At 45.4% G+C, this 24,341-nt stretch overlaps 1 protein-coding gene and 1 pseudogene across 1 annotated transcript in view; one reads left to right on the top strand and one right to left on the bottom strand.

The window, feature by feature from the left end:
- LOC126263471 (uncharacterized) overlaps positions 1-24,341 on the bottom strand; it is a 97,270-nt gene that overhangs the window by 16,258 nt on the left and 56,671 nt on the right. The window lies entirely within an intron of this gene.
- LOC126191932 (5S ribosomal RNA) lies at positions 14,298-14,415 on the top strand (annotated as a pseudogene).

Below are 24,341 nucleotides of genomic sequence, written 5' to 3'. Positions count from 1 at the left end.
TCTAGGCGCGTCAGTCTGGAACCGCGCGACCGCTACGGTCGCAGGTTCGAATCCTGCCGCGGGCATGGATGTGTGTGATGTCCTTAGGTTAGTTAGGTTTAAGTAGTTCTAAGTTCTAGGGGACTGATGACCACAGCAGTTGAGTCCCATAGTGCTCAGAGCGATTTGAACCTGATGTGGATTGTAACTTCTTCACCAGTTCCCGCATCCGGTCGCACCGTTGCCTGTGTCCCGCCACGTGGAAAATGTTCAAATGTGTGTGAAATCTTTTCGGACTTAACTCCTAAGGTCATCAGTCCCTAAGCTTACACACTGCTTAACCTACATTATCCTAAGGACAAACACACACACACCCATGCCCGAGAGAGGACTCGAACCTCCGCCGGGACCAGCCACACAGTCCATGACTGCAGCGCCTTAGACCCTCGGCTAATCCCGCGCGGCCCGCCACGTGGAGGCGGGTCTTATTCGATCTTATTTTGATTGTATCTTTTTATTATTTTCATTAATTTCCATTTTTTTCTTTTGTTTTTCTTTGTTTTTCTTTCTTTGGCAGCTTACACAAAACCATTTCACAAAGTGTTTTGAAAATTGGAAGAGAAATACAAATAAATAGTTATGAATGAAGAAGAAGAAAGAAGGTAGGAAAGGAAGAAGTTCGAAGTCCCTCCATCGTGGGGTACTGAGGATGAAAGCCTTGGAATTCAGCGCCAAGCCGCTGATCCTCAGGCTCCAATACCCTTTAATTTTACCCTTAAACCAGGAAAATCAATGCTAGACTAGTGCTACTTCTAAACTAATTACACTATTTACAGGTTTAAAGTGTCGTGTTTGCCTATGGCAACTGCGACGGTGCGCCGACACTGTTTACGTCTATGTACAGGCTTGGATCTATTCTAGCATTGTCCACTATCTTGGAAATACTTGTGTTAGATCTAGGATGACCATTCTAGGTTAAGGATATTTCTGTCGGGTCATTTGTTCTGTCTTATTCCTCACCCTCCATACTATGGTGTCTGTATAGGTGCTGCACATAGGTTTTTCATCTATACGGCCTCTCACGTCTGTATTCTTTATGGCATTCGTCTGATACTTTTTTTGTGAGTGCGTTTCAGTTCGTCCCATAGTTCTGGTATTCTGGTTGCGTCGCACATGTGGCGTTCGGTTTGCATGTGTTGAATCCCAAGTATGTTCTTGTGTTGTCTATATTTCCCTCAGAATAGGACTGTGTGTTCGTGGATTCCCATACCTCCGCATGTACATCTGGTAGTGTCTCTTAGACTCACGCGGTACAAGTGGGTGGGATAAGGTCCGTGCCCTGTCAAGAAATGCACCATGCCGCGGCTAGTATCCGCATGTTTCATTCTTAACCTTTTCGTTATATCCGTAAGAAATGTGTGTACTCTCCGTCCCTTATCACTTGTGCCCCATTCTCCCTGTCATGTGTCAATTTTCCATTTTCTGAGGTCCCGCTTGTTATTCAGAGGTGACACAGTTGTTTTGTTAACCAGTACAAAGCGGCTCGATATCTGATTGTAATATCTATCGGGAAGATTCCGAGCACAACACTAAGTGCTTCGACTGGTGCTGTACCAAAAGCTCCAGATAGTCGCAATAGGACGTTTCTCTGTCCTCGCCTCACCGCTGTTCTGTTTGTGGGGGTTGAGTCTGTGCAGCCATGAACTGGCCGCGAAACTTAGTACTGATTCGAAGATTGCGCAGTGGTATGTTCGTGTGACTGGCAGAGGGGGGGGGGGGGGGGGGTCTGTATTGCCCTGAATTTATCCTTGCTAGTTTGTGTAGTATTTTTTCTGTCTTGTCCGTTGCGATTCTGATGTGTTCATGGTAGTTCAATTTTTCATCTATGTGTACGCACAAGTAACGGGTGACTTTAGATCTTTTTATGTTGCTGTCTCCGATTTTTACTGATGGGTTACGTCTTAGTTGGCCTTTCAAAAGTGTGCATTTTGTTTTGTTATCCGCTATCTTGAGCTTGTTTGTGTCGTACCTCTACGTTATTGTTTGCAGTATACTACTCGCCTTCTCCTCTAGCTGCGTTCTTGTATTTGCTGTAATTGACCACAAGTAGGTCATCTGTATATGCGACAACTGCATCTGTCCGATGTCCCCATCCAGCAGCTGCAAGGAGGGTTCAATAGTTATGTCCCAAAGGATGGGCCCACAGAACCCTGTGGACAACCCTTTGTAATTTTCCTTATTACCTTCCGGTTGCCCGCACGCCATTCCACTACTCTATCCCCGCAGTAGTCTAGCAGACTATTGTATAGGGCTGCGGGTACTTCCATCTGGCATAACCTCAAAAACAGTGCTGGCCACCACAGGTTATCAAATGCCCCTGCGATATTAATCATATTTGCCCATGAGTATGTGTTGTCTGTATTTTGTGTAATTTCGAAAGCTCTGTTAATTGCGCCACCAATGCTTTTACCTTTTCTTAATCCAAATTGGTGTGGGCTGAGTTCCAGTGGACCTGCAAGCGGACAGACACACAGTAGTCTCTCTTGGATTTTTGCCACGGTGTTTATTAGACATACAGTATGGGTCTATAGGATTTTGCATCTGAAAGGTCTTTGTCTGTTGATTTTCGTATGACAACTGCATTTGATGTTTTCCAGATTGTCGGTACTCGGCCTAGCCGTAAGGCGTCATTTAGTAATTCTGTTAAGTATGGGGGTGATCTGTGGTGATAGCTTCTTCAGCATTTTGCATGGCTGCTGTCCGGTCCTGGTGCTTTCTTGTTTTTAGTTCTCTTATCGCTACCGCAACTTCCTCGTGCGCAAAGGGACAGGTGACAGTATTCGTGTTATACGGTGCATGTAACTCGCTCCTTAGTGCAGTCTGTTTCTCTCTGTCTGTGTCGATGATACCCTCCGGAAGTAGTTCATTCAGCAGATGATGCGCTGTGTTTCTCCAATCCGTTGTCATCGTACCGCCACCCTGCCGTAGCATGCCTAGTACCAATGGGGTCTTGATTCTGTCTTTTAACATCTTATATTGTTCCTCCAGATGTTTTGTTGTGTGTGTGGCCACATAACTTTCCAAGTGTTGTTTTCTGGTTTGTAGCAGAGTCTTTATGAAAATGTCTTTTGCTTCCCTACATACAGTAAGTCTTATTAGTTTATCCCTTAGTATCCAGGTCTTTTAATACAGTTTTCGCTTTCGTGTCATGTCGCGTTTAAGTCTGGTTAGTTCGTCTGACCATGGTGTTTCCCGTTGTTTGCTGTTTGTGATCTTTGGTATGGCTATTCCTTGTGCTTTTTGTATTACATCTGTTAGTTTGTGTGCCCTATAGTCATGTACGTTTTCGTCTTGTACAATGTGTTCTAGTCTATTCTAGCTTGTCCTTTTAAAATTGAAATGTGTCGTGTTGTGTATCGTGTGCTTATTGTTTGATGTGAATTTAATTTCTATTACATTGTGATCACTGGTGGTCAAAGATTCGTGTACAGTCCATCTTTTTACCCGTCCTAGTGCTCTGCCGTTCATTAAATAAATGTCAATTTTGATACTGGATCCGTCTGCTCCCCGGTAGGCGGGTGTAGGTCCATCTTCATTTATAATATGTAGCTGTGTCTCCTGCATGGCATCAGTGACTATCCGTTCCCTGTCGTCTGTTTTGTCAGAGTGCCATAGTGTGGATTTGGCGTTAATGTCTGCACATATAATTAGGTTCTTATATATAGAGTGCTGCGCTGTATCTTTTATCAGTTCTACATATGGTTCTATATTATCACTATTGTGCGTACAGTGATGCGACCACCAATGTACCTCTACACTTAGTTATTTCTGCCGTATCCAGGTGACTATTGCACAGCTGGGAGATCTTTATAGTGCTTAATGTTCTGTTAAGAACAACTAAGGCAGCCTACTGACCTGGACTACAGCAGGTACTATCTACAAACTGGAGAAGACATTTTCTTGAGATATTTAGCATTTGTTAAGTGTATGTCTCACTTTTATCATCAGCGATATACGAGACAAACCACAAGATATGTGTTTAGTGAGTGGACTATGTGGGGAACCTGTAAGGCTCACCGCATTAATGCTACTAATTGAGAAAAAGTAATTATTGGTAACTTATATAATCAGTATTAGAGTCTTACAATACTGTGATAACAGTAACTATCTTTCGAAAATAATTTAGTTTCGTGAATGAAATAGGATCGAATCGTTTAGTTTTTATCCCTCAGCAAGTTTCCTTTTACTCCTCAGGGGATAATTACCCCCCAGGTTGGGAACCACTGCTGTAGAGCATGTTGGGTTACAACAGCGGTGTGTGGGCGAGCGTTATCCTGTTGGAAAAAAATCTTTGGAATGCTGTTCATGAATGGCAGCACAACAGATGAAACCACCAGATTGACGTACAAATTTGCAGTCAGGGTGCGTGCAATGACCACGAGATTGCTTCCGCTGTAATACGAAATCGCACCCCAGATCGTAACTCCAGGTGAAGGTCCAGTGCGTCTAGCACGCAGACAGGTTGGTTGCTGGCCTTCATCTGGCCTCTTCCTAACCAACATACGGCCATCACTGGCACCGAGGCAGAACCAGCTTTCATCAGAAAACACAACACACCTCCTCCCTGCCTTCCAATGAGATTCTCACTTGACACCACTAAAGTCGCAAATGGCGGTGGTTTGGGGTGAGTGGAAGGTATGCTACCGGGCGTCTGGCTCGAAGCCGTCCTTAAAGTAATCGATTTGTAACAGCTCGTTGCGTCATTGTAATGCCAACTGTTGCTCAGATTGCTGCTGATGATGCAGTGCGATGTATCCAAGCTATACTCCAAACATGATGGTCTTCCCTCTCGGTAGTGCCATGTGGCCGTCCGGGACACAGACTTCTTGTGGCTGCATATTCCCGTAACCACCGCTGCCAACCATCATGTACAGTGGCTACGTTCCTGCCAAGTCTTTCTGCAGTATTGCAGAAGGAACATCCAGCTTCTTGTAGCCCTGTTGAACGACCTCGTCCAAACTCAGTGAGGTGTTAATAATGGCGTCTTTGTCGCCTTAAAGGCATTGTAACATCGAGTCACAACGTGCAGTATCAAAGGCAACTAACGCTCACGACCGTAACGTGTATTTCAACCGAACCTGATTTGCAGCCTCAAAATCGCTACTAGCGCCACTCTTATGCGACTGCCGCGATATCTGAATAGCAATTTTTTTCTGAAATGTAGAAACACTCCAACCAACTTTCCTGTAAATTGTACGACTCCTTCTTGGTATTGCGATTATTATTATTTTGCCGTTAGTGTACTTCCGGAATATGTTAAAGTGGAAAATATTGAAGATTACGTTGGAATGACAGCGCACAATCCGGAGATCCTGAGTCTTTAGGTGACCGCTATGTTAAACACAATCGGTGGTTATATATGCAAAGTAACAATCAACAACTATACTACGATGACTTTAATTTAAAATTTTCACAAGAAGTCATTATCCTTTCTCCCCATTATTCTATCTTAAGAAAAGATGAACCTGCACACTACCGCATAAAATGAGTGGTGGAGTGCACATAACTGTACACGGTTTAAATAAAGGTTCAATAAATTGTAATTCGTAACAAAATTTCACTGCTACATGTAATATCTCCATCACTACAAAAACCACAATTCAACAAAAAATTCAGCAATTAAAAGCGGTAAGGCAATGTCTTCAAATTTCAGATAAAATTCTGAATGTCGCTGCTGACTCTGTAATACGTTGTAATCAGCTCTGGGTAATCACTGATCAGATTGAGCGTTTGTTAAACGCGTGTGGTACAAAAAAAAGTCTGTTTTCTTCAGCAATTCTACGTGGTGGATGCTTGGACTGGATCCACAGCTGTATAACAAATTTTATAGGTTAAGAAGAGCTACCGAAAAGCTACATTTTTCCATGAATAGTACTATGAATAAAAAATTTGAAACAAAAGTTTGAATTCGACCTTCGCCCCCCCCCCCCCCCCCCTCCTCTGGCTGCACTCCATTCTTACATCAGCTAGCCAACTATGCCAAAGCAATGCACTACTATTGGTTTTGAACATTGCCACTCCTTTATCATTCACTGATCTTATTGAAAGAGAGAGATAAACACACACACACACACACACACACACACAGAGAGAGAGAGAGAGAGAGAGAGAGAGAGAGAGAGAGAGAGAGCGCAAGCAGGACTTCAAGTATCTGTGCTGCTGGGAGTAGACGTCAGTGACACTTGCAATCTGCTCCGATGCTCCGAATGATTTCTGCACAGATCTCAGAACTTATTTGACTCCAGCCGGAAAGAATACTTACAAGATCAGGGTGAAGATTCCCGGCCTAGTAGTGAGAGACTGTGGATGTTTAGGTAACAAATAACACTTATTTCTCGAACCCTTTCACTTCAACACACTTGATCCAACTTCTGTCTCCGACAACATTCCATCGTTCATGTGCTGTTCCGGAAGATCCGAAAAACACCCGTTTACGACTGCCATGAGGTCTTCGCTGCACTCTGAATGTTCCAACAATTGCTCCTCCAATTCCCTCAGTATTCTCACTGACAAAAAAACCGTTTTTGGGAAGTTGTACTTGTTAAGTAACTATTCTCACTGACAAAAAAACAGTTTTTGGGAAGTCGTACTTGTAAACTAACTACACTCACCAGATTGGCCACGTATCGGGACGCGTATGTATGCGCTCGCACAAGACTTCTACCACAGAGGGAGCCAATTAATGATTAATAACCAGTCCATCTAATTACGGCCAACCCATGGGTGAATTTGTTTTCGAGCTATTCATTTTATTTCGACTTACCCAACATACTGCCTGACAAAAACAAAAATGAAGCACCCAGAAGGGAAGGAGGAAACAAAACAAAACTTCAAGGATTGAGATTGTATGTGATGTTACTTCAGTGATTATAAAATCGAGTCACATTCGCAAAGAGCTAGGCAGTATTTTAGATCTGTGACTGATTTCGGCTAGCAGCCACGGAACACACACAATGTAATACAAAAGGTAAAGTTCATATATAATTTAAATAACAACAAAGTCAGCATGATGTTGCAGCCCTTCTAACCTGGTTTCATTCACTGATTCGTTGGAAAGGCGTCATAAAGCCGTTGTATCAACCCCTGAGGCAAGCTGGACCACAACTGTCGTATCTGGTCCCTGATATCTTGAATAATTGTAGTGGAACGGACTTGACATCCGAGCTGAGCCCGCTCATGTTCTATCGCGGACAGATCTGCGGATCTTGTTGGCCACGGGAGTACCTCAATATCACGTAAACAGTTCATAGACACAGGTACCATGTGTGGACTAGCACTGCAGTATTAAGAACAGTAGCACGATACTGATGCATGAGAGGGTGTTAACACATGGGGACGCAGCATGTCCGTGACGTACCGGGGCACCGTCAAGAGTTCCCTCAGTCACTACCAGCCATGTCTTGAAGTCATACCCGATGGCTCGCCACACAATGGCGCCAGTAGCCTAAATATTCTTCTCCATTAACATTGGAAGAACGGATCTTCTCGCCAGTGTTGCAGCCCTATTCGCCGAGGATGTCATCTGGGCCAGTTCTGAAGTGCGATTCATCGCTGAACACGGTTGGTTGGCTGGCTGGTTGGTTGGTTGATTTGGGGCAGGGGCCCAAACAGCGAGGTCATCGGTGCCATCGGGATAGGGAAGGATGGAGAAGGAAGTTGGCCGTGCCCTTTCAAAGGAACAGTACCGGCATTTGCCTGAAGCGTTTCAGGGAAATCAACGGAAAACCTAAATCAGGATGGCCGAACATGGGTCTGAACCGTCGTCCTCCCGAATGGCTAAACAGAGTGCGACGCAGTTCATCAACAATCCTTGCTTCCCTTTCACGGCACCATTTCAAACGCAGAATGGAGGGCGGAAAAAATAGATTTCTGAAGTTAGGAGGTCCGCAATATTATTTAAGTTGGCAGCATTCATAAAACTAACTTGCTTATAATGCCGGTGAATGTTAAAAAGTACGTATCGTTACAAATGACTGTCTCTGTCTTGTGGATGCGCAGAGATGCAGGACCAACCGTTTTCGACAGGTGGAAATGAGGTACAATGAGAAACCAGTGTCTGGACAAGACACTGTCAGTTCTCTATGCCGCAATTTTAAAATCGCGATGTAACCGCTATCCGCCTCCAACAAAAAAATGGTTCAAATGGCTCTGAGCACTATGGGACTTAACATCTGTGGTCATCAGTCCCCTAGAACTTAGAACTACTTAAATCTAACCAACCTAAGGACATCACACACATCCATGCCCGAGGCAGGATTCGAACCTGCGACCGCAGCAGTCGCGCGGTTCCGGACTGAGCGCCTAGAACCGCGAGACCACCGCGGCCGGCAGCCTCCAACAGCGTCCTAATTAATTAAGAAGTCCCTGGATGTAGGTAGCAAGCCGATTCTTTCCGCAGTTGTCACTCAGTAGCACTCCGTCTTCAGGCCACGAGTGGCCTACCGGGATCATCCGACCGCCGTGTCATCCTCAGAGGAGGATGCGGATAGGAGGGGCGTGGGGTCAGCACACCGCTCTCCCAGTCGTTATGATGGTATTCTTGACCGAAGCCGCTACTATTCGGTCGAGTAGCTCCTCAATTGGCATCACGAGGCTGAGTGCACCCCGAAAAATGGCAACAGCGCATGGCGGCCTGGATGGTCACCCATCCAAGTGCCGACCACGCCCGACAGCGCTTAACTTCGGTGATCTCACGGGAACCGGTGTATCCACTGCGGCAAGTTCGAATTTAGATCTCAGCAGCGCGTTAATGTTATCCGTCCTGTAAGCAAGAACAAGTTTTATAGAAACTGTCGTCCGGCAGTGGCCGCTACAACAGGAGGAAGTTAAACATTGTCCTGTCTACATCCATACTCCGCAAGCCACCTGACGATGGGTCGCGGAGGGTACTTTGAGTACCTCTATCTGTTCTCCATTCTACTCCAGTCTCGTATTGTTCGTGGAAAGAAAGATTGTCGGTATGCCTCTGTGTGGACTGTAATCTCTCTGATTTTATCCTCATGGTCTCTTCGCGAGATATACGTAGGAGGGAGCAATATACTGCCTGACTCCTCGGTGAAGTTATGTTCTCGAAACTTCAACAAAAGCCCGTACCGAGCTACTGATCGTCTCTCTTGCAGAGTCTTCCACTGGAGTTTATCTATCATCTCCGTAACGCTTTCGCGATTACTAAATGATCCCGTAACGAAGCGCGATGCTCTCCGTTGGATCTTCTCTATCTCTTCTATCAACCCTATCTGGTACGGATCCCACACCGGTGAGCAGTATTCACGCAGTGGGTGAACAACTGTATTGTAACCTACTTCCTTTGTTTTCGGATTGCATTTCCTTAGGATTCTTCCAATGAATCTCAGTCTGGCATCTGCTTTACCGACGATTAATTTTATATGGTCATTCCATTTTAAATCAGTCCTAATGCCTACTCCCAGATAATTTATGAAATTAACTGCTTCTATTGCTGATCTGCTATATTGTAGCTAAATGATAAAGGATCTTTCTTTCTATGTTTTCGCAGCACATTACACTTGTCTACACTGAGATTCAATTGCCATTCCCTGCGCCATGCGTCATGCGTCAATTCGTTGCAGATCTTCCTGCATCTCAGTACAATTTTCCATTGTTACAACCTTTCGATATAGTACACCATCATCCGTAAAAAGCCTCAGTGAACTTCCGATGTTATCCACAAGGTCATTTATGTATATTGTGAATAGCAACGGACGACACTCCCCTGCGGCACAACTGAAATCACTCTTACTTCGGAAGACTGCTCTCCATTGAGAATGACACGCTGCATTCTGTTGTCTAGGAATTCTCATTCTTGGTCGGTAGCAAAATAAAATTTTACGTCTTGCCCGGATGAAGGTCATACTGTATGAGCGCCAGCTGGATTGGATATGAGTCGTACAGGAAGCCCGTGGTCATCTGCGTTAAGCAACCGTGTCGCAAGGGCAGCTAAGGCACTAGCGAGTAATCTCCTGTTGTGAAAACATTTAACTATAGTTCAATTCTTTTATCTTGGCGGTTCGCACATGCCTGCCCAGACGCGGGAGATTGCTGCGTTGCCAGATGTACGCGCCAAGAGAAGCAGCGCCATAGTATAGTACGCAAACTTACGTTTGGGAGCGCGCAGTTCATGAAGTCAAGTCACCATGGCCCCATTAAGCCTTTCGCTGCTACAGAGACGTGCTCCCCGCATTCCGCGCTGTGCGCGATTTTGTCACTGCACTGCTCGCCTGTGCAGACACATGGTGTTTCGACTGCTTTGACACACTTTATCATTCGATTTCACAAAAACTATTTGGCCTAAAAATTTGATTTTTACACATCTTCTTGACTGATACCTTCCCCCTATAAATGACTTAATTTTGTTTCGATGTTCAAAGCAGTTATTGTGCAGCATTAGATGTAGTAAACCATTGCACGACATTCTGAAGAGTTTGCAGAGGTAAAAGTCCATAGCGTATACTTTCCGTATGGTCGATTTTAGTTGCCACCAGAAATTTCAAAAAATTACAATCAAACGAATAACATTCATGAAGTAAGACACTTCGATATTGTTTTTAAATAAAGAAAATTTTAAGCACCAAACAAGGTTTGAACTCAGAACCTTTCACTTAGCAGCGATACTCTTTAACCATGACGCTAACACAACTCGTCACTCAAAAGATCTCCCGGTGGATGACTTTAAAATATCACGCAAAATACCGACAAACACTGTTGGTATGATTATGAATTACTCACGTTTCGTCGAAGTACAATAGTTAATAAACAATTTCCGCTGTTCTTTATTGCGAAAAAGCGGTTAGTGAGAATGATACAAACACCTTTCCTTGCTATCGCCTGAATTAGGAGGCTTATTGCTTATTTGGTTTAATTAATTAATTAATACAATATGAAGCAATTGGTATAACGAATGCTTGTCCCAAACTTTCTATAAAAGAAAGTCTGCTATCAAGACATTGCTTTTGTTAAATTACTTTATTTATGACTGTTGTTGTTGTGGTCTTCAGTCCTGAGACTAGTTTGGTGCGGCTCTCCATGCTACTCTATCCTGTGCAAGCTTCTTCATGTCCCAGTACCTACTGCAATCTACATCCTTCTGAATCTACTTAGTGTATTCATCTCTTGGTCTCCCTCTACGATTTTTACCCTCCACGCTGCCCTCCAGTACTAAATTGGTGATCCCTTGATGCCTCAGAACATGTCCTACCAACCAGTCCCTTCTTCTTGTCAAGTTGTACCACAAACTCCTCTTCTCCCCAATTCTATTCAATACCTCATCATTAGTTATGTGATCAACCCATCTAATCTTCAGCATTCTTCGGTAGCACCACATTTCGAAAGCTTCTATTCTCTTCTTGTCCAAACTATCTATCGTCCATGCTTCCATGTTTCACTTCCATACATGGCTACACTCCATAAAAATACTTTCAGAAATGACTTCCTGACACTTAAATCTATACTCGATGTTAACAAATTTCTCTTCTTCAGAAACGCTTTCCTTGCCATTGCCAGTCTACATTTTATATCCTCTCTACTTCGACCATCATCAGTTATTTTGCTCCCCAAATAGCAAAACTCCTTTACTACTTTAAGTGTCTCATTTCCTAATCTAATTCGCTCAGCATCACCACACTTAATTCGACTACATTCCATTATCCTCGTTTTGCTTTTGTTGATGTTCATCTTATATCCTCCTTTCAAGACGCCATCCATTCCATTCAACTGCTTTTCCAAGTCCTTTGCTGTCTCAGACAGAATTACAATGTCATCGTCGAACCTCAAAGTTTTTATTTCTTCTCCATGGATTTTAATACCTACTCCGAATTTTTATTTTGTTTCCTTAGCTGCTTGCTCAATATACAGATTGAATAACATCGAGGAGAGACTGAACGTTTCTAAAACTTACACTCGTCCGTGCTCTGCACTACAGTCCAGCTCTGGCAACGTCGTTTTCTGTTCATTGGCTGACTGTGTTTTGTGACAGATGCGCAGAACGAACCTAAACTCGGCCGCCGTCGTAAATGACGCGCACTTTAGTCGCACAAGCTAAGGGTGAAAAATTTCTGACTGATGCCCGGAAAAGAAAATAGAATGCTGATGAATTAGGGCCCAGACGGAACCTTTTTTTAATAAATAATGAAAAAATAATAAGAAAGAAAGAAAAAAGCTCAGGAGCAGCTAGCCGTCTGGGGCTGACTATAAGCCGAAAACGAGCAAGTATTCAAAGTGCTGTTGTTGAAGTAAACATTTACACTTTGCCGTCGGTACCGTATGTGGAGAGAGGGCGAGCCGGCGAAGCCTCTCGCCGGCACACGGGCCACGCCTTCCTGGCAAATACCGCGACGCTCTGGCGGGGGACCGCAGCCGCGGCCCCCGGCGGCCCGTATCCGCCCACCGGCGCGTGTGGAGGCGCGCCGCGTCCGGTCCCACCGGCCCTTCAGCCTTTCCGCTTCCTCGCAGGTGTTCCGCGGCCGCGTGACGTCACACTAGGACGGCCGCGCCTCGGATGCACTCGTCATACTAATAAAACACTGGCACGGCACAGCACAGCACCGCTATTTACCTGACAGGTGACACGTACGTAAGCATCCTGTCTATCACCTGTATCCAAAACTTCCTGGCAGATTAAAACTGTGTGCCGGACCGAGACTCGAACTGGGGACCTTTGCCTTTCGCGGGCAAGTGCTCTACCAACTGAGCTACCCAAGCACGACTCACGCCCCGTCCTCACAGCTTTACTTCTGCCAGTACCTCGTCTCCTACCTTCCAAACTTTACACAAGCTCTCCTGCAAACCTTGCAGAACTAGTACTCCTGAAAGAAAGGATATTGCGGAGACATGGCTTAGCCACAGCCTGGGGGATGTTTCCAGAATGAGATTTTCACTCTGCAGCTGAGTGTGCGCTGATATGCCGGTCCGGCACACAGTTTTAATCTGCCAGGAAGTTTCATATCAGCGCACACTCCGCTGCAGAGTAAAATCTCATTCTGGAAGCACCTGTATCCATTCTCCATTGCGCATTCCTATGCAGTTGGGCAATTCCAGCAGAACTGCTATAGAGTATCTCCAGAACACCCTTCTGAGTTTAAACACTTCAACTGGCTACCATACTCCCCAGACATGAACATTACTGAGAATATCTGCTGGGATGTCCTGCAACGTGCTGTTCAGAAGAGATCGCCCCCCCCCCCCCCCCGCTCTCTTACAGATTCATGGACAGTCCTGCACGATTCATGGTGTCATTTCCGTCCAGCACTGCTTCAGATAGTCGAGTCCATGCCACGTCATGTTGCGGCGCTTCTGTGGGGTCCTACACGATGTTACGCAGGTGTATCAGTTTCTTCGGCTCTTCAGTCTATATATTACGTATCTCGAGCGTGAGTGGCAATGTTGTTAACAGTTCCCTTGCACTAATCTAACTTTCAGCACCTGTCTGGTCCCGAATCCAGTGAATAACTGAATAACTAGTAACATGTGGAGCTGGGCTCTTCTGGACGGTGACCGTTACATTAACTATTAGATACACTTTGCTTGAGTGGAGCTGTGCTGCCGCTTATATCGGTATTTGGCTGATGACTGCTCACTTGGGAAGTATCTGCGTGACGTAAGGGACAAGCATAACATAGTGTCGTGTGCGGCATCTGTGGTGTCTGGCCTTTACTACTTTGGTGTGAAAGATTTCAGAACGTAAGTAACTAACGTACAGAAGGTAACTGAAAGAAATACGCAATGAGACGAAGAGAAATGACACTTTTATTCTGATACAATAATTACACTGATGTCACTGCGATTTGTGATGGTCCCCTGGACATAACGAAAAGCGGCAAAATGGTTCTTAATAGGGTGTGTGATCATCACAGACGACAATGCGCGCTCTGATACGTGCTCCCACACTGGCCACAACGTTAATAAGGAATTCGTGCAGTATGCCGTTCCGTTCCTCCACCAGCCTGGTTGACAGCTGCAGGATTCATATGGAAGTGTGATGAAATACATCTCCCCAATTCATCCTATGCATGCTCGATGGGATTTAATTCGGGGAAACGGCCACGCCACTCTACTCACCGAATATCCTCTCGTTCAAAGAGCTCTCTCCCACCTGCGCAGGCCGGCCGCTGTGACAGAGTGGTTCTAGGCGCTTTAGTCCGGAACCGCGCTGCTGCTATGGGTCGCAGGTTCGAATCCTGCCTCGGGCATGGATGTGTGTGATGTCCTTAGGTTAGTTAGGTTTAAGTAGTTCTAAGTCTAGGGGAGGCAACGGCCTTGCCGCAGTGGATACACCGGTTCCCGTGAGATCACCGAAGTTAAGTGGTGTCGGGCGTGGTCGGCACTTGGATGGGTGACCATCCAGGCCGCCATGCGCTGTTGCCATTTTTCGGGGTGCACTCAGCCTCGTGATGCCAACTGAGGAGCTACTCGACCGAATAGTAGCGGCTTCGGTCAAGAATACCATCATACCGACCGGGAGAGCGGTGTGGTGACCCCACGCCCCTCCTATCCGCATCCTCCTCTGAGGATGACACGGCGGTCGGATGGTCCCGGGAGGCCACTCGTGGCCTGAAGACGGAGTGCTAAGTCTAGGGGACTGATGACCTCAGATGTTAAGTCCCATTGTGCTCAGAGCCATTTGAACCATTTTGAACCACCTGCGCAGAAAAATGAACTCAAGCACGAATGCACACGTGAAAAGACGAGCATGGGAAGCAGTACTGTGGCACAACAACGCTGAGCGGTGACTGGACCGTGTTCGAAGATTTGGAGGCCACTACGCCGCTTACCGTAACACCCCGACCACCAACATTGTTCAACAATGCTGCACTATCCTCAAATGGCGAGACGTGGGAGCACGTAATGCACGCAGGACCGTTCTGGTTGTGCAGGTGTTATCGTATGGACAATGCCGTATGTCCATTGGCGCACTGATCTTCAAGTCAGAACACGGTACACTCACCAGTCAACTTAATTGTGACACCGTACTCCTTCCAGATAATCGTCTTTTCTGGTATGCATTCGGCAAGGACTTCATTTTTATGGATGACGTGCGCGACCACATCGAACAGAGCAGGTGAAGGAGCTCTTGGAACGAGGGGATATTCAGCGAATGGACTTGCCTGCCCGTTTCCCCGAATTAAATCCCACCGAGCACGTGTGGGATGCGCTGGTGGGAAATATTTCAGCACGCTCATATGCACCAGCAGTTGTCAACTGCACTGACGGACGAATGGGGAGCCCTACCATAAGAACTCTTTACCAACCTCGTGGCTAGCATGGAAGCACGTTGCAGACCATGCTTCGCCGTCCATGATCACACACCCTATTACGAACTATGTTTCCCCTTCTGTAATGTTCAGGGAACCATCATAAATCGCCGTGACTTCAAAATAATTGCCTCTGAATAAAAGTGTCATTTCTCTTCTTCTAATTATACGTTTCTTTCAGTTAACTCGCCGCGCGGGATTAGCCGAGCGGTCAGAGGGGCTGCAGTCATGGACTGTGCGGCTGGTCCCGGCGAAGGTTCGAGTCCTCCCTTGGGCACGGGTGTGTGTGTTTGTCCCTAGGATAATTTACGTTAAGTAGTGTGTGAGCTCAGGGACTGATGACCTTAGCAGTTAAGTCCCATAAGATTTCACACACATTTGAACATTTTTTTTTTCAGTTACTTCCCTTATTATACTGTAGCAACACTTTCTATGTATAGTCCAAGTTTCATCGAGTTATATTCCCTGGCAGTGACACATCATGTGAAAGTTACTTTCGCCATTAAAGTTCTGCGCACTATTGTACGGGGCAGCACAGACAACCGCACCCCAGTTGATGTTTTTCCTGACTTCTGGAAGGCGTTCGACGCAGTTCTGCACTGTAGGCTAGTGAACAAAATACGAGTTTATGGAATATCGCGCTAGGTGATTGGGTTCAGGACTTCCTAACAAACAGATCTCAACACTTTGTTTCTAAGGAGCGGAAATCCTCAGATGAGTGATACGCTTCGAGCTACTTCATAAAACTGAGCCAAAATACAAGACGACTTGCAGGACGGGCAGTTGACACTTTTAGTGGAAATATTGATCAGAAAATGGCAACCCTTGGGATCCTAACGAATCAGAGGAATTATTGTTCCATGGAATTTGTGCGAACTGCCATGTGTCAGTATCTTGCTACCACGATATTTCGGCATAGATTCTTCTGGCCGTATTTACATGTTTACTGGAGGAACTTTACTGAGCTCCCCTACTTAACCTGTCAACCGAAACGTCGGCATGAGACACCTTTACGGTTGTTTTTTTAAATGTATTGAGTGGCAACACTGTTCTGTTTGCTTCTATCCCGTATACATTACCTCATCACAGGCAAATTATTTACGTAACTAAAAATGTAAATGTCATGAGACTAGGGCCTCTCGTCGGCTAGACCGTTCGCCGGGTGCAAGTCTTTCGATTTAACGCCACTTCGGTGACTTGCTCGTCAATGGGGATGAAATCATGATGATTCGGAAAACACAACAACCAGTCCCTGAGCGGAGAAAATCTCCGACCCAGCCGGGAATAGAACCCGGACAATTAGGATTTACGTAGCTGAAGCACTGCAGTTCGGTTTGTCGCTTCTCGTTGTCAGGTATGTATTAATTTCATAAAACGTAAAGGTCTATCCGACCACGTGTTTCGTATTTCGTTTTAACTGGCTCGATCTGTTAGAACGGACCGGATGTTACTAGACTAATTTATTTTTTCTATTACTCCTTTTGTTTTGTGATTTCTCTGTATGGCTTAGAAGATGCTATAATGAATAATTCTTCAGAGTGTGCACGTAAATCTACAAGAGGCCCAAGGATGACTGAATACAGTGTAGCGGTGTCAATTTTGACAACAATCTTTCAGAATGGTTGCACCTCTGCTGCAAGTACACTATGTGATCAAAAGTATCCGGAAACCTGGCTGAAAATGACTTACAAGATCGTGGCGCCCTCCATCGGTAACGCTGGAATTCAATATGGTATTGGTCCACCCTTAGCCTTGATGACAGCCTCCACTCTCGCAGTCTACGTTCAATCAGGTGCTGGAAGGTTTCTTGGGGAATGGCAGCCTATTCTTCATGGAGTGCTGCACTGAGGAGAGGTATCGATGTCGGTCGGTGAGGCCTGGCACGAAGTCGGCGTTCCAAAACATCCCAAAGGTGTTCTATAGGAATCAAGTCAGGACTCTGTGCAGACCAGTCCATTATAGGGATGTTATTGTCGTGTAACCATTATGCCACAGGCCGTGAATAATGAACAGGTGTTCGGTAGTGTTGAAAGATGCAATCGCCATCCCCAAATTTCTCTTGAACAGTGGGAAGCAAGAATGTGCTTAAAACGTCAATGTAGGCCTGTGCTGTGATAGTGTCACGCGAAACAACAAGGGGTGCAAACCCCCTCCATGAAAAACACGACTACACCATAACACCACCGCCTCCGAATTTTACTGTTGGCACTACATACGCTGGCAGGTAACGTTCAGATGTTCACCGGGCATTTGGCATACCCACAAAAATCGTTCAAATGGCTCTGAGCACTCTGCGACTTCTGAGGTCATCAGTCGCCTAGAACTTAGAACTAATTAAACCTAACTAACTTAAGGACATCACACACATCCATGCCCGAGGCAGGATTCGAACCTGCGACCGTAGCGGTCGCTCGGCTCCACACTGTAGTGCCTAGAACCGCATGGCCACTCCGGCCGGCGGCATACCCCCACTCTGCCATCGGATCGCCACATTGTGCACCGTGATTCGTCACTTCCCAAAACTTTTATTTTTACCGTTCAATCGTCCAGTGTTTACGCTGCTTACACTAAGCGAGGCGTCGTTTAGCATTTACCGGCGTGATCTGCAGATTTTAAAATCCAAGTTTTCTCACCTTCCGCCTAACTGACATAGTACTTGCAGTGGATCCTCATGCAGTTTGGAATTCTTGTGTGATGGTCTGGATAGATGTCTACCTATTACACATTACGAACCTCTCCATCTGTCGGCGGTCTCTGTAGGTCAACAGACGAGGGCGGCCTGTACGCTTTTGTGCTGTACGTGTCCCTTCACGTTTCCTCGTCACTACCACATCGGAAAGAGTGGACCTAGGAATGTTTTAGGAGTGTGGAAATCTCGCGTACAGACGTATGACACAAGTGACACCCAATCATCTGACCACGTTCGAAGTCTATGAGTTCCGCGGAGCGCCCCATTCTGCTCTCTCGCGATTTCTAGTGACTACTGAGGTCACATATGAAGTACCTGGCAGTAGGTGGCAGCGCAATGCGCCTAATATGAAAAATATATGTTTCTGGGGCTGTCCGGATACTTTTGATCACATAGTGTATGTGCACTGCTGTGAATGACCACGTGTTGAATGCATCGAGTCCTGATTTAGAAAAACTTCGTGCTCTACGTATCCGGCATCGATCTGCGATTTTACCTTATGAAGACGATCGATCTGATATCGACAAGGCGAGCTTTCACCACGAGGGCGCCCACAGCAACGCAGACGTGCAGCCGGAGGCCTTATGCGCTTGCATTAACGCAGGCGCACTGAAAACTAGGTACATCACGCATGCGCAAGCTGGATTTTAGCAGGTGAGCTCACTGTAGTTTCGCCAGTATATACTTGAAGAACGCCCAAAGACTTTAAGATGAAATATCGTGACAGCAAGTTATTGCCATCCGGCAGTTCGCTCGATATTTCATAGCATAGTCTATGCGCCGGGAAATTTTTAAATTTCACATGGAGTAACTGTTACTTCTTTAGTCAGTATTGTATCGCTGGACGTAGATGGATGTGGCTTTCCAGATGTTTTACTGCAGTGCATCCGGTGGCTAAGATGGCGAAAATTCGGGTTTTGCGAAGTCCCAGCGGCGGTAGAAATTTGCAGCAAGTAATGACAAACACGTCGTCCGAGTACCAGGTTGCAGACGGCAGCTTAGCACCGTTCAATCCGCCCGGCTAGTTCCCAGAATTGCCTGCAGACAGGCTGCACGGACGGCTGAGTCACCAGCTATTGCCAAGAGGCCAGTGCGTCTTAATGCTTTCCTAGCCCGCAGCAAGAGCCGTTGCGCTCCGCATCGCGGACGCTAGCAGATGCTCTGCACCGGCGAAACGTCAACTCTCTACGCGTTTCTTTATCTGATTCAGTCCGATCTCTCGATTTCGTGTCTAGGGATCACTGAAGAATGGAGCATGTTCTACGCGACTAAACTGTGTACCACAGTTAAGGAAAAAAAGCGGGAGCGTAGCCAGGGTCAGGAACACAGCCGTCTTAAATGAAATTGAGCCGTGCCTGCTGGCTTCGCAGCCAGATTAGTGTCTCCCTGGTTATCGATGGTCGTCCGTGGTTTATTTTTCCGATCAGAAACGCGCGTCTGAGGGCCTTTGACTGGAAGACTAATCGCGCGCGGCGTGTCGGTTGCTCTCGAGTCCTTCAAGTTTGGTTTCGCGGTGGTGCGGGGATAATCCGCAAGGTGGTGGGTCACGCAGCTGCGGGCAGAGTGACAGAACAAGCGGACAGTGCAGTGAGGGGCCTGTTGTCCGCTGTGATTGTGCTGAGCCGGAGTGACCGCTGAGTACGAGTCCGACGAGAGTACTGTACTCGAGTCTGAGGGGCAAATTTCCACTGGTTTTCACAAACAGCAGTGGCTGTTTGTTAGTCTGCTGGCCAAAAGGCTCTTTAAAGCATTAGTGTGTCCCACAGCCTGGTTACAGTAAAAGTACGAATACAGTTACGCTATTACATACTAGTCTGTGACCGGATTGCACTACTGAGCGTACAGGGGACAGGCAAAATAATGTGAGCACCTGTACTTACTTGGGAATGGTTTATTAATAAGGGGTTGGACCCGCATTTGCCCGTAATACAGTTGCGATTATTCTTGGAATACTGGCATATAATGATTTTATAGCCTCCAGTGAAATGTTATGCCAATCTTCTATCAGAACCTCTTCTAAATCCTGTAGTGACGAAGGAGACGGAAATCTGCTCCGGAGTCTGCGCTCCATTACCGCCCGCAAGGGTTCGATAATGTTCGAGTCCGAAAGAACAGATACCATCTTCATATAGTTAAGGCTAACCGTCCATTGACCTCCTCCTCCTCCTTCTTCTTCTTCTTCTTCTTCTTCTTCTTCTGTGCTGGATGTACACGCATTGCCCGAACTCTTGCGGGACTCGGTAAGATTGTCTACCGCGAGTAATGAGTGTAATGGGCAGGGGCACTACAAATGTAGTGTGTGGACATTGAGTTGGGAATGTGGGTCTCACGGGGAGCGTGCAAGGGATAAATCCCTGCAGTCACACTATCCTCTGTGCCCTCCGTGTCTCAGATGGATAGAGCGTCTGCCATGTAAGCAGGAGATTCCGGGTTCAAGTCCCGGTCGGAGCACACATTTTCAACTGTCCCCGTTGATGTATATCAACGCCTGTCGACAGCTTAGGGTCTTCATTTAATTATCATTTCATTCTAAGAGAGCTGCATGGTCACCGATGGTATCTGTTCTTTCGGATATGTCCGAAAGAACAGATACCATCTTCATATAAGGAACTAATGGCTAGATATTAATAATTAATGTTGTAGTTCTTCTTATTTTCCGTGCTTGCTAAGAAAAACCGGATAGAAATCTCACCGTATGAAAGACACCGTTTCATTTGTTTTCCTATTACCCAAACACGTTTCAGCACTTTAAGTGCTACCTTCAGTGGGATTTCATGTTTAGTTTCTTTCCTACATAACACTATCCGTTATGTATACTATTAGTTTTACAGTTACCATGGATCTACAACTTTTTATGCTGTTTTTGAAGCTGTGGTCTTGTTTCTCTTGTCTATGACGTATTAAAGCACTTTTCTTTTGCTGTTCTCGTTTTTAGCTGTTACTCATACATTTCGTTAATAGTTCAAAACAATAAGTGTTTTATCACTTCCTAAACATAGGTAGAAGATGACGGCACATGAAAATAACGAGAGTCTGTAGAATACACAGTAGCTTTAAAAGTAGCAGCATACGTAACTCTTAGCGCTAATTGAGAAACGAAATAAACAAAAAATTCCAAGAAACACGTTTGGGTAATAACAAAACTGATGAATCAGCGTCTTCCATCAGGAGGAATCTCTCTCCAGCATTTTATTTAGTTTTTTATTGAGATAAACTGATAAACAACTTACTTTCATAGCAACAGCTCAGTGACAACCGCCAACCTCAATTATACAACACAACCGAGTGACGCGACCGAACTCTTTCTTGAAAATCATTTGGCTCGATGTTTGTACAGGTTTTTTTTTTTTTTTTTTTTTTTTTTTTACGATAGGATGTGTAATTGCTGCTCCATGAGCATTCTCCACACTGTGTACTTCGAAGTGTGCATTTTTTTGACAAACTGGAGGGTACTTACTGATGAATCTTCTCGCAAACACTTAACCAGCACCTCAATTTTTCCTATGTTAATTTTTCGTTCTCTGGAACCTTGACCAGCTCTCTGCGGCTTGAACGACCAGGTTTCTACCCACAACGATAAATTTCTTCCAATTGGAAGGGCATCTATGCGAAACTTTCTCTGCGCATTAGTTCGGATTTCCGTGCACTACATCCCCTCCTGCAACATCCATTATCCCTGCTGTTATCTTCGAGTCAGTATTATCTGGAAAAGAGTTTGTTTTTCCGTAACAATTTCATATTTAAGCACTTGCGCTCGAAACTTTGACACTATTTTTCCATTCAATCTAAATAGCTGAAGGATCAAATTAAAAAAATCGTTACATTCGCACCTCTTACGCCTTTATGACTTGGGCGTTTAAAAAATCACAACATATACGAATATCGGCAGTAAAATTTTATTTCTGAGTGTCTGAGATATTGTACATGCGTAACGATTACAAAACATTATTGCCACCCCACAGTTTCATCAACTGTTAGGTGCGGACACAGTTCGTGTATCTCACGTAGTAATTCATGTGGGGGCTATCACGATGAAATGAGTTCTTCCTGTCGAGCAGTTAGAAGCAATAGTACATGCATACGAAAGCGAGGACAATATTTCTTAAGAAGAAAATCGTGCCAGTAACGACAGCGTTTACTCTGCATCTGAATCCGACAACGCTTGAGACATTGATAGCACATACGGCAACGGGTAATTAGGGCAAGTGATTCTGTCGAAAGAAAAAAATGATGTGGAAGTTAGAACTTTCCTACAACATGAAGAGAATCCAGTGCTAACTGTCACCTGGTCCAAAAAGATATGCTACAACCAGAGTAAGTGATACAAAAGCCTTTTTTCAAGCCCTTATGAACGACAACATTCAGAGATGTCTGGTGAAAATGATTAATAACGAGGGTCAAAAAGCTTGTCGTTTCAGCTGGGAAGAATTAGGCCGAATTACATTTGAAACCTATACTAGTTTGATATTACCGGCTGGTTTGTATAAATCGTATGCTGATTGAAGATAGAGTCTGTGGGGACCAGAAACAGGGTAAGGCCACGTTTCGGGCTGTAATGTCACAGAAACGATTCTGTTGCATTTCCTCTGTGTCACGTTTCGAAGATAAGTCTGATCGAAGAACAAATGGCAATTGACATAAAAGTTTTCTGAGTGTGGAATCGCGCCATAATATAAAAACCGATACCGGAGAAACCAACTTTTTCAGTAGACCCTGAAGAAGGCCACTGCAACCGCAGCCGAAACGTTGGTTTCTCCAGTATAGTTTTTTTTCTTTTTTAACATTATGACGCGGTATCATACTCAGAAAACTTTTATGTCGACTGGCTCCGGCCGCGGAAACCTACGCAATTACATCAGCAAAAGACAAATTATCACCTGTAAGTGTTCCCTGGGAAAAGTGGTTGGATATATTTTCGAAACTCTATAATCCTGGAATAAATGTACTTGTAGCTGAGCAAACAGAAGGCAAAGTAAAATTTTAGAAACTTCGAATAACTGATTGGCTTCAACATCAGTCGGGTCAATATGAAAGAGAATATGTATATAGCTTTTTTAAGGAAAGGAACAGGGTTACAGGCATGTACTGTGTGCAAATTCGTGTGACGACTAATACTATTAATAAAATCTTTTCGGGCTTCAAGCAGTGTCACACAGTCAAAAATCTCACGAAATTTCGAATGGTAAATGATGGCCGTGTCCCCATGGCCTCGCAATTACAGAGCCACTCTGCTTGCTGTGACGTCACTGGTGCTCTCTTCCTCCTCAAATTTGGTAACGTTTTCGTCCCGCATCCGTCATGCCCGCATCAACCTCGAGGTGGTCGGGTACCAGGTTGTGATGAGCTGCAAACCGCCGTCCTTACTAATAGTGTTTGCAAATATTTTTATTTCTATAGTCTCTTTTTATAACACTATCCCAAATGCCTTTCTTCTCCTAATGACAATGTTTCGTCGAATAGAATTCGGTGTCGATTCTCCAGAGCATGTTCTTCCACGGCTGAGTTTTCAGGATAGCGTAAGCGTACGAATCTCTCGCATTCCGTGCGTACTGTTTGGCCCACTCAGTTGCAGCCACAATGACATGATATCTTGTACACCCCATGCGTTCTAAGCCCTAGATCGTCCTTCAAGGACCTCATGAACTGTCGTATTTTTGCTGTGGGCCTCAAACGATTTGCCTTGCTGCGTTTCTTCAGGAGCAGGCTAATCATTACCGACACAGTGCCACAGAAAGCCAAGAACACAATTTTCTTGGTCTCTTCTACTGCGGTGTCTTCCCTGCGCGTCTAACCGGAAATAGCCTGTTATACCTGGCGGTGATTATAGCTATTTTCCCGACAGAGTTTCCGGAGGTGGCTTAGTTCTAATGGCAGATTTTCAGCGTCTGAGACGACTTTAGCACGCTTGACGACGGTGTTCGGAACGCCACGTGTTTGTGCCGGATGGTGGTGGCTAAGAGCGTGCAGATAGCGATCTGTGTGTGCAGGTTTCCTGTAGACACTGTGGCTGAGGTGCCGATTGGTTTTTCGGCGAAAGCGGACGTTCAGGGACGGCAACGCATCATCTACCTCTACTTCCATCGTAAACCTAATGTAGACGCGAATGCCGTTCAGATGTTCTAAGAATTCTTCCAGTTTTTCACCTCTATGGAGCCAGATGATAAAAGTGTCGATGTAACGATACAAGCAACTTGCCTTAGCAGGAGTTGTGTCCAAAATGTTGTCTTTAAATTTCTCCATACAAGGGTTGGCTGTGGGTCGAGCTAACGGACATCTCAACGTCACGCCGTCCAACTGGTCAAAATACTGGCCGCCATACAGGAAATACGACGATGTTAATGTGTGCTTAA

This window comes from Schistocerca nitens, chromosome 6, assembly GCF_023898315.1.
Source record: "Schistocerca nitens isolate TAMUIC-IGC-003100 chromosome 6, iqSchNite1.1, whole genome shotgun sequence".
Classification (NCBI taxonomy): domain Eukaryota; kingdom Metazoa; phylum Arthropoda; class Insecta; order Orthoptera; family Acrididae; genus Schistocerca; species Schistocerca nitens.
The sequence above is the reverse complement of the archived record's forward strand: the minus strand, read 5'-3'. Positions and strand labels throughout refer to the sequence as shown.